The sequence below is a fragment of the Protopterus annectens genome, chromosome 5.part0, assembly GCF_019279795.1.
Source record: "Protopterus annectens isolate FY-2018-M chromosome 5.part0, PAN1.0, whole genome shotgun sequence".
Classification (NCBI taxonomy): domain Eukaryota; kingdom Metazoa; phylum Chordata; order Ceratodontiformes; family Protopteridae; genus Protopterus; species Protopterus annectens.
The window spans coordinates 540,933,961-540,945,342 of record NC_056735.1 but is presented as its reverse complement, the minus strand read 5'-3'; positions in this window follow the sequence as shown (position 1 = coordinate 540,945,342).

Sequence of the window (11,382 nt, the reverse complement as noted above, 5' to 3'; positions counted from 1 at the left end):
AGTAGAGCTGCCTCCTTTGTGAAGTGGGATTACATAGGATATTTTCCAGATGGTGGGAATTTTAGCTTCTACTATGGTTCGATTGATTAGTATTGAGACAGGGTAAGCAATAGCATCAGCTGATTTTTGTAGGTACTCGGCAGGGAGTTGATCAGCAGAAAGTGTAGTGGATTTTAATTTTTTGATCAAGGTACGGATAAGTGAAATGGCGACTGGTTGGAAGCTGAATGCGAGTAGGTTTCTGTGGGTGCTACTTTCAGGACCAGGGGAGCTAGGAGGTAGTTGGCTAGCTAGGGCTTGAATTGTCTCAGTAAAGAATTGGTTAAAACTATCAGAAACATCTTCAGGGGTTTTATCAATAGTAGTAGCAGGGATTGGGGTTGAAGTTTGTCCAGGATGTAGTAGATTATTTAAACCTGCCCAAAACTTCTGAGGGTTATTTTGAATTACTGGCTGTAAATTACAGTAGTATTGTTTTTTTGTCTTGTAAAATTAATTTTTTTGGTTTCGTTCCTGGATTTCCTGTATTTAATGTGATCTTGAGGGTCTTGAGAAGAACGCCATAAAGCCCATGCTTTGTTTCTAAGGGTAATTTTGAGTTTAGACTCTATAGAAAGCCATGCTGCAGTTTTTGCCTTGGTTCTCTTTGAACAAACAGGTGCATGCAAATCAAGGATCTCAAGGAATTTGTTGTTAAAGTATGCTACTGCTTCCTCTAAGGGGAGGTGTTTTAGAATAGACCAATTACATGAGTTTAGTTCTTGCTGGAATTTGGTAGGGTCAAAGTTTTTATTGTTTCTAACCTTTCTGACTATGGGTTGTTGGGAATTAATGGTTTTGTGCTTAATTACATATGTGAGAAGGTGATCGCTTAGGCCATTAAGGAGGGTACCAGAGGTGTACAGTTGGGGGTGACTGTTTATGAGTACCCAGTCAAGTATGCTTTCTTTTTGGTTGGGTTTACCTATCCTGGTAGGGGTGGATATGATTTGTGTAAATGCATGCAGGTTAATATGGGTGGTTGTGGATTCTGAGGAACAGGTGCCCCAGTCTATGTTAAAGTCTCCAAGTAGTAGGGTTTCTTGGGGGTAGTGACATGATAGCCAGTGCAGGATATCTTGAAATGTAGATATATTGTTACCTGGGGGAATGTACATACAGATGATATTAATGCATTTATTTTTATTAAGTTGCAATTTGGTGGCAAGAATATCTGAGTTATTAATCTGAGGAGGTTGTATTACATCTATGGTGACATTCAACTCAGATTTATAGAGTACAGCTACCCCACCCCCCCTTCCTCGAAGCACGATCCAGCCTGTGTATGTTGTACCCAGGTGGTAACACTTCATTGTCTTTAGTGTTAGGTTTTAACCAGGTTTCAGATAAACAAAGAATCTCAGGGGAGTGGACATTCAGAAGTGCATGCAATTCATGTACCTTGTTATTAATGCTTCTAATATTCAGATCACAGACTAGGAGAGAGTTAGTTGGTCTATTAATTGTAGGTTTGTAGCTTAGATTGCAAGTAGAGGGGGTATGTGTATCTGAAGTGAGTGGGCCAGGGTTGGGGTGAATATCACCACCAAGTATTAGGTTGAATCTATACTTGGGGATGAACTTCAGGAATTTGTTTATTAGTTTGTGGTAGTGTTTGGATCTAGAGCTAATGTGCCTGGGGTTGAACAAGATGTTGGATAGGATCTGGTACTGTCAGTATGGTTGAAAGTGGAAGGATTTACAGCTGGGGTGATAGTATGGCCTTTTGGGACCTGAAATCCCGTGAGAAACTGGTTTTCATACAAGGCAAGGAGGTATGGTGTGAACAAGAGGGGTAGTAAAGAGGAGTATATCATTATCTGTGATTCAGCTAGTGAGTTAAGGAACTGTTTTACCTGGTGATGCAACACCAGAAGACAGAGTGGTGAGGTCAAGGCACTGGAAGGAGGATGGGAGAATGCCAGATGAAAGCTAATAGGTGCTATTAAAATGTAGGTAGTAGAATGGGGATGGGTGGAATTATCCCAGATGAAAGCAGATAAGATCTAGAAAGTGGGGGAGTGGCTATAGTACTATAGATTTAGAGGTACTGGGGCGGGAAGGAATTGGGGGCAGGGAGGGGAGCGAAGAGAGCCCGAGCGTAACGAGGGCGAACGTAGCTGGGCTATTTCAGTTTACAAGATTTCCTAAGGTGTCCAAAAGCTATAAGGTAAGTATTACAGCTCTTAATGTAAGAGTCAATTTACTTCAGTTACAGGGGAAGGAGGCAACCACTCAAGTAGAAACAAAGAGCCCTATGGCTGAACAATATGGTGACCTGCTTAATTACAAAGCACTGTAAGTGAAAGCTTAACAAATGCTTTTTGTGTGCGCAACCTACTCTGTTTAAATGTTGAGAGAAACTGATTGCAGTCCTGTAGACACCGTTTTGTAGGGAACTGTAGAGTTCAACTAGGAAAAGAGAAAATCAGAGATTCTAGGGTAAGCATGAAGGCAACAACAGGCAGTTATTATATAATAATGCATTCAGAAAGGTTTGGTGGGGGGGGGGTAAAGTAGCATACTTCATAATGAACTAAGATTTATAGCTAAGAAACCTAAGCAAGAGAGCAATGCAGTAAATAAACACTGTTTAGTTAAACTAAATTAATGACAAAAGTAAAGATGTCTTGCTGTAATGTTCCTTAACCTTATCTATTCACACAAAAGCATATCTTCTGAGAATAACCCCACTTATGCCATTTAACTAATTTTCCTCCACTAGAAAAAGATCTTACCTTTGTAAATCATTCTGTGAATTCAGCTACCCTAGGCATTATGTAGTGTTCAAATACTGAAATGCTGTTTAACATTCTACTGTTATTATCTTACTTGTTATTCTGTTATGTTTTGGGACTAACACTATGGGGCTAGTCCACCTTCTTTTTACTCCTCTGTCATTCCCTTCTTAAGCATGTTTTATGGTTCCTCTTGCTCATCCTTTCTCTGGCATGTTACACTGGTATTTTGCAAAGGTTTCAGTTAACCTTTTCTGCTTTGGTCTCAGTATGGAGTCTGATCAGGTTTGTCTGCCAGGTATTATCAGAACTGTTTCCTTGTTTCTTAGAAGAAACCTTTGTTTCTTGTTTCTTTTGCTTATTTAGTTTGTCATCTGTCTCCACTGTAGATGCAGAGGTCAATGTTTATTCTCCACAGTTGCTGTCAGTTTCTACCAATAAGCTATTTACAGAAGTCTGTACTTCTCTCTTAGTTTTTGGAATGGCGATAGTTACGGCCTTTTTATCACTGTTTATCTAACCCTGCAGTTTTCAGCATTTCATTTTTCTACTATTACAAATGGACAGTGCCATTTGCCTACACTCGATCTCTACAGTGGGGACCAAAACAAACACCTCCAGCTATGGATTCCTTGGTCCTTGCATCTTTGTTATACACTCCTTGTTGTATAGTATGGGCTCATTCTATGTGTTCCCAAGTCATGCCCATCAAATTTTAAACTTAAAGTGTAATTTAGTTTTATTTTATTAACTTATTTATCCTTTTTTGACTGGCTTAGTTCCACTAAGATAGTGGTCACTGCACAGAAGAGTTTCAAGGTTGTATTTTTCTCAGCATAGATTTTAATATCTGCTTAAAATACTGCATTTGTCCACTTTTCTTGGGGTGGTGCACTGTGGTTTTTAATTGTTTGACCTTAAGACATTGTACTGTATTTGATGCTTTATTGTGGGCATAAGTTTAGTTACCTGGTTAGTGAGTATTCCTATACTCTGGAAAATAGTAAGAAGAGTTCTCAACCAATTAATCTGACATTAGTCATGCATGGGGGGAAGCTACAAGGTACTCAGTTTCATGACCCAGCAATGGCCATTGCAGTATGTTCAAATCACACCTTTAAGAGAGGCATTAGAAGCAAAGAATTGTTAAAACTTGACTGAAGGGATGCCTTCTGGGATATGTCTTCTGGCATATGCAGAATCTGGCAAAAAATACATCAGTTTATTTAGTTATTCCAAGCCAGAAAGACCTTGATGAATTAGTTGCTTTAGTCTATTGTATTGTTTGGTGTCCTCCTAGTATAACAGTATGTGCCAGCCTCAATATTAATTTTATGAGAAATTTGGTCAGTAACAGCTGATAAACTGCTTCTTCTCTGTATTTACTGACTATGTGTAATAAACCAATTCATAGTATGGGTAAAAAGGGGAAACATGTTGTTCAGCTTCTTCCTTTACAACTCAGGTTGTATCTCTATTCAGTGGATTCCCATGGTAGTATTTATAGTACAAGGAGAAATGTGCCTGTGGCATCAGGATCCTTCAACAATTCTTTTTGATAGGTGTCATGGGATCTTTTACATCTACCTCAGCTACCACCAACTCAAGGAGATGGGACTTTGGTTTAATATCTCATCCAAGGGACAGCACACTCAGGAATGCAGCAATCCCATAATACTACACTGAAGTGTCTGTAATCTGAAAATGAACTCAATCACTTGGAGTGGGAACAGAATCCACAATCTTCTGGTCATCCAGCACCAAAGGCTAGTCTGCTACCTGTTAACCCACTGACACTGTTTTCTGTATAAGTTGGCACAGTGTTCTGTTGCATTTTTGAATGGGGTTTCTATTCTTCCCAAGTTTCTCTGGCAATAGCTAACATTCCATGAGGGTGCTTGATGTTTAATAGTTCAAAAGGACTGAAACCGGTGGAAGTGTCTGGTCTTTCTCTAATTGTAGAGAGACAACATGTTAACTGGTCCTAGTTTGTGACATCTGCTTCCATATCTTTTCTCAGCATGGATTTTAATATCCATTTAGAATATTCCATTAGTTCACTTTTTTGTGAATAGTACACTGAGGTTTTTAATTGTTTGACCTTAAGGCATTGTACTGCATTTGAAGCATTATTCTGGACATAAGTGCAGTTCACAGTTAGTGAGCATTAACATAGGAATCCTTACTCTGGAAATATTAAGAAGAGTTTCCTAGCCATTGATTTAGCATTAATCACACATAGGGGGATAGCCTCAAGGTAATCAGTTTCATTTTATTTATTTATTTATTTGATATTTGTTGACAGGGATAGTCCAACTGTGCTAAAGCCCTTTTCATCGGAGACTCAGGGAGAAAAGCCCCACAGAAAATTACAAGTTAGTAAATAAAATAGTATTATATCCAGACATTCCAGATATAATACATTTTGACAAATGTCTATATTTACAGAGATTTTTCCTTTAGGCAGAGGTTTAAAGAGCATTAAAAATGTAGCCTTGTGGCATATTCAAATTAAGATTATTATATAAACAATAAGAAACACAGATGCAGTAATGTGCAAGGAAAGGATCCTGTTGGTAAATAGCAGTAAGAAAAATAAGGAAGACAGCTGTTAGGAATATATGGTGAGACGTAAGAAATGATTTATAAAGAACTAAGGTAGGGAATTAGGATCATAGTAGGTTTAGGTAACTAGTAAGTGGTCAAGATGGGAAGGGAAAAGGAGGTTGGGTTTAGAGAAAAGAAGAGCAGAATAAGGTATAATATGAGCTAAATGGGAGCTGATAAAGTAGGAGTTAGGGAATGTGTAAAAAGGAGAATGATAATGAAGTGAAGGAATAGTAGGAAAGGGTAGAGAGTTCAGATGGGATTTGTACAATGACATGTCCAGGTAGTGCTCAGGCAGTCTTTTAGGCTTTCTTGAATTCATGTGTCAAGTTTATTTTTCTTAGGGACAAGAGAAGCTTGTTCCATGACAGGGCTGGTAAGTAGCTATAAAGTTTTTTGTTCATAAGACCTTTTGGGTTTGTAAATTTCTAGGTGAAATTGATCACAGCTCCTAAGAGTTGTAAGTGGATGACTAGAAAAAGACAGGAGACCAACTTGTTATTGACTCAAGCTAGGGCTTTTAACAGTTTATTAAACTTGCCTGGAGATAAGACAGCTGTTCATTTTTTTTTCAATCTCAGTCTGTCATGAGGCAATAGGCCCTGCTTCATGACCCAACAATGTCCATTGCAATCCATTCAAATCACACCTCCAGGAGATGCATTAGAATTAAAGAATTTTTAAAGCTTGAGTGAAGGGATGCCTTCCGGCGTATGTAGAATTTGTCACAGAGCATCTCAGTTTATTTAGTTATTCCATGCCAGTAAAACCTTGACAGAATTAGTTGCTTTAGTCTTACCAATTGTCAGGTGTCCTCCTAGTGCAGGACTATTTTGCCAGCCTCATCACTACATTTATGGGCAGTAACAGTTAATGTACTGCTTCTTCTTTGTCTTTGCTATGTGTAATAAATAATTCTGTATGGGTAAAAAGTGGGAACATTTTATTCAGCTTTGTCCGTGACAACTCAGGTTGTATCTTCCCATGCTCTTCTCAAAGTATAATCTTCCCATTGTGTCTTTTCAGAGTTTATTAAGCTTGCCTACAGATAAGACAGCTATTATTTTTCTTAGTATCAGGTCTGTCATGACACAGTAGGCCCTGACTCCTATCCTGTCCCATATCCCACCAATACAGGGGTCTCAGTGTCTAGCTCTCTTCCTAAGAAAGGTGAGTCATACCAATATTCTTTATTTTCAGTCACTGCTTCTGTCCTATGCATTCTTTCAAGTTTCTTTCCTTTGTGAAGCTAATGACTGGAATCCTTATTCTGATTATGGTTCATGTATCTTAGCTCAACAGAAATAAAATTAGGGGTACGTTCAATTTTATATTGTATCTGAGTATACATTACCATTTTTTTGTCTTGCCTTCTTTGTGTTGCTTTCCCTTTTTGTCAGTGTGACTGAATGTCACATACTATTGCTGCTGTTGTAGCTTTAAGTGTCTTACCAGAATTTGACAAAGGCTTTACCTTTTATAGTTTCATGGTATTTCCATCTTTCTACCACACTACAAAACTTTCTCTGTCTTTAGAGTGGGTTTGAAACACCAACTTCCTTAAAGTTGCTGATAAAGCACTTTTAAAACTATTTACAGCTAAAACAGCCATCATTTTGCTTTTAGTACACAAAATATTGCACAAGTCAACTGTCCAGCCTTAAAAAACATCATAAAACTCTTTTCAGCTGAAAGACAACTAGGATCGAAAAGAGAAATCTCTGCTTGCCATCATGCAATCTTTCAATTCTACTAGGGACTCCCTCTACTGAAACAAAAATCTGAACATGTAGAACTCCATCCCTCTAGCAGTAAAAACAGAACAAAATGCAAATTCCTTCAAAAACAATTAAAATGTCACCTGAGGGAAAAATAGATCTGTTCCTGCATCTCACCAGGCTGCCTGCTCACTGCCATAATATCAATATTTTTCATGTCCTCCCAATCTCTAAAACAAATCATGACTGTACTCCTTTTCTCACGTCTGATTTCTCATTACAATAATTTCCTTCTAGTTTCTCACTCAGCTATACATGTCTCACTATTACTATTTTTCTAATGTAAATGTTCACACTTCTTAGAAGTAATTTTTCACAAAAAATGATTTTACTTCACCAAGGACCTATACTGAGACTAAAGTAGTCTCATAAAGTAAACTTGTTTCTGTCCATAAACTGTCTCTCTATATAAATATGTCCTTCTTATATGTATGTGATGCATATCTTATCTTACAGTATATATTGCTCCATTTGTTTTTGCTTAATCTCGTACATACATATTCTTACACTGTACCAGACTTCTTGCAGCAATTATTGTAGCACACAAAAGTGCTACCAGCACTAAACGTTCTAAAAGGAAACAGCAACAGTACTTATTATTAATGTCCACCCCTGCAGGCTTGTCTAAAGGTCAGTTCCCTGTGCTTTCTCCTATTAACCTGATGAACTTGGGCATTCTGAGGCAAAGTAGCAACTGCCTCACGTACACTGACAACCCTCTACTCTTACCTCCCAACACTCTGACTTGCGAAGAGATGCACTTATATATCAAAATTGAAATCCACACACTCTCCAGTCAACACCGGAATAGCTGATCAAGAGGAGAAGGTCAACACTTGCACCACAACACATGGAACACATAGCACTCCCGAACATACACCAGCACTGCCTTCACATAAAAACACAAACCACACACCCACATTCGCAGAGGCTCTCAATAAAAATCTGCACAAACAGCAGAGACCTCCAAGGCAGAAACACATTCAACCACCACAACACAACTTTAATCACAAGACACATAACTCTCCTAAACAGTGTGCCACTCAACCAAAACCCCTAAGGCAAAACAGCATGCCCAACACACTAGTCATAGGTGACTCGATAGTGAGGCACACTAATGTCCCACTCACTATGTTGAATAAGGAGAAAGTAACAGTCAGCTGCCTGTCAGGTGCCAGGATCCACCACATAAAGCATGCACTCGGGAAACTCAAGAATGGGTACAAATATGACTCTGTCATTGTACATGTGGGTGTGAATGACCTGAGATGTACCTCCCTGGACTACATGAAAAGAGACATGGAGGAGCTCTCAGATTATGTAGCCCAGGCGGGTATATCCCTAGCCCTTAGCAGCATCCTACCATCACCCAGAATGATACCACAGTACAAGCATAAAATGATTGATTTCAACAATTGGCTAAGTTTCTGGTGTCGTTCTAAGGGGAAGCAGTATCTGTCTGACTGGGATGACATGATAGACAGAACGCTATGTTTTGCCAAAGATGGCCTGCATCTGTCACCTCTGGGCTTCTGGATACTAGCCATGGATCTTACCACCCCTATAGTGCCTTCTTTAGGCGGTGTTCCAAAGACCAAATTACCACTGTAACAGCTACAAACAAATGGAATATGAGGGTCATGCTGCTCAAAGCTAGAAGTCTAAATCTCAACATGCACTTGTTGAAAGCACTCCTTAAAATGGAGAACATCGACATTTGTGCTGTAACAGAAACCTGGTTCAAGGCAGCAGAAAGCACCCCTGCACTACCAGGCTATAACTCATTCAACACCTTTTGGCCCTAGAACTTGGACCGAAGCTCCAAAGGCAGTGGTGTTACCATATTCATAAAGGATGCACACACCACTAGACTGGTAGCCCAACATAATGCATCTGAGATCCCTCAGGTGCAGCTAACATTGGGTAAGACAGCGATTCAGGTCATGCCTGCTATAGGTCCCCAACCATGTACCAGGACTCACACTCCATGTTCCTAAGCACCCTGGAGAATATTAGGGTCCAACCTAACACTCTCATACTGGGCGACTTCAACTACCCCTCCATTAACTGGGAAAACTACTCATGTACCAATACACTTGCCCAACATTTCTTGGAATTCATTAATTCCAATGCCCTGGACCAGCTTGCTCCTACCCCCACTAGAGGTAGCAATATCCTTCACCTGGTCATTACTAACATGGGCTACCATTGTTCTACACCAATAGTCAACTCCTTCCTGGTTAGATCCGACCACAATCTAATCAACTTGGAAATCCAAATCCCTCCTACACTCCCCACAAAAGTAACCACCATGAAAAACTTCTCCAAAGCTAACTTTGGGCTCCTAAAAACAGAGGTGGTTAACTTCATAGCACCCATGCAAATGGTGAATAGTTGCATGACCACCAAACCATACACCAATGCACTGTATGAACACATTCATAAATGCATGGATCTCGCCATACCCAATAGAACCAAGACGGTCTCCTCCAAAAAAAGGAAACCAATCTGGCTGTCTCCTGCCATAAACAAACTGTACAACAGAAGGAGGAAACTGATGTGGAATAAGGAAAAGTCCCAAGACTGGAAAAACTCCCCTATCAGTCTCAACAAAAAGTTGAGATCTCTCATCAAATCCTCTAAAACTAGGTATAAAAACATAATTGCAGCAGCTAGTAAAGACAACTACAAGGCCTTCTATAGTTTTGTAAAGTATCTCCACTGCAATACCCAGATTTGCTCTGAGCTACTGCACAATTTTACTTCCTATACCGAGCCAACAGATATTGCCAATATACTGGCTGACAGATTCAGTGCCAACATTACCCCTCTCTCCTCCCCAAGGGACCAATCACAATACCATCAGATTGCCAGGAACCCAGTATTACTGCTGCACAGGTTAAAAGAGCACTGTCTGAGGCCAAGAATACAGCTTCTATGGGACCTGACAATATCTCTGGCTGTGTTCTACATGAATTACAGAGTGAACTGGCACTTCACTTGTGTGCCCTGTTCAGTCACAGCCTCACCTCAAGTATAGTCCCTACCAAATGGTGCACTGCTGCAGTCATGCCTCTCCACAAAGAAGGAGCAACTACAGATCCTGGGAACTATTGCCCCATTAGCCTGATGAGTCTGATATACAAAGCTATGGAATCCATCATCATGGACCTAATAAACATGTATATAGGGATTCTCCAAACTCTGGAGCCTACAGAGTTTGGTTTTGTGAAGGGTAGATCATGCCTCCTCAACTTGTTTGACTTCTTTTAGTCAGTTACCAGAGCTGTGGATGAAGACAAGGTGGTTCATACTGTTTACCTAGATCTGGGCAAGGCCTTTGATACCATTCCTCACTAAGGAATCATAGAAAAATTCACAAAGCTAGGCATCAACCCCTATATCGCTAGGGTTGCAAACTGGCTCTCAGATAGAACCCACAGTGTGAAAGTAGCTGACTCCAAGTGAGACTGCAGACCAGTCCCGAGTGGAGTCCCACAGAGTTTGGTCCTGGGTCCCCTCCTATTTGGTATCTACTTCTCTGAAATTCAGGCCAACATGAAGGCACACTGACTGACAAAGTTCACAGACAATTGCAAGTTGGGAGCTATTATTAACTCCCCGAGTGATGTTGACATCCTACAGAAAGGCCTCACTGAGACCAACGGCTGGTGTCAGAACCATGGCCTTAAAGCTCAATGCCAAAACATGTGTCATCATCCCCCTTGGGAAAAACCCAGTTCCTTTGAATTACCACATCGATGGTAGTCCACTGAACACAGAAGGCATTATAAAAGATCTGGGAACACAGATTGACAGCAATCTCTCTTTTGACCACCACATTGCCACTGTGGTCATAAACTCCTTCTATGTGGCACATCTCATTACTAAGGGTATTGCATCCAGGAAGAAAGAGGTCATTGTCTCCCTCTACTCTTCCCTCATTAGGCCAATCATTGATTTGGCATGTACCTCAATAGACACCTGCAACATCTGGAGAGACCACAAAAGTACAACTCAAAGAGGATCCCAGGCCTTAAACACATGTCCTAAATGGACAGACTAAAAAAACTCCAACTATACTCTATCTCATATTGCCTACGTAGAGGCGATCTCTTCTTGACTTACAGAGCCATGTCTGACCCAGCTCAGTTAGAAATGCTACATCTAAAGAAATCCCAATCCCTCAACACCACATGCTCCAGAGACCTCAACCTCAT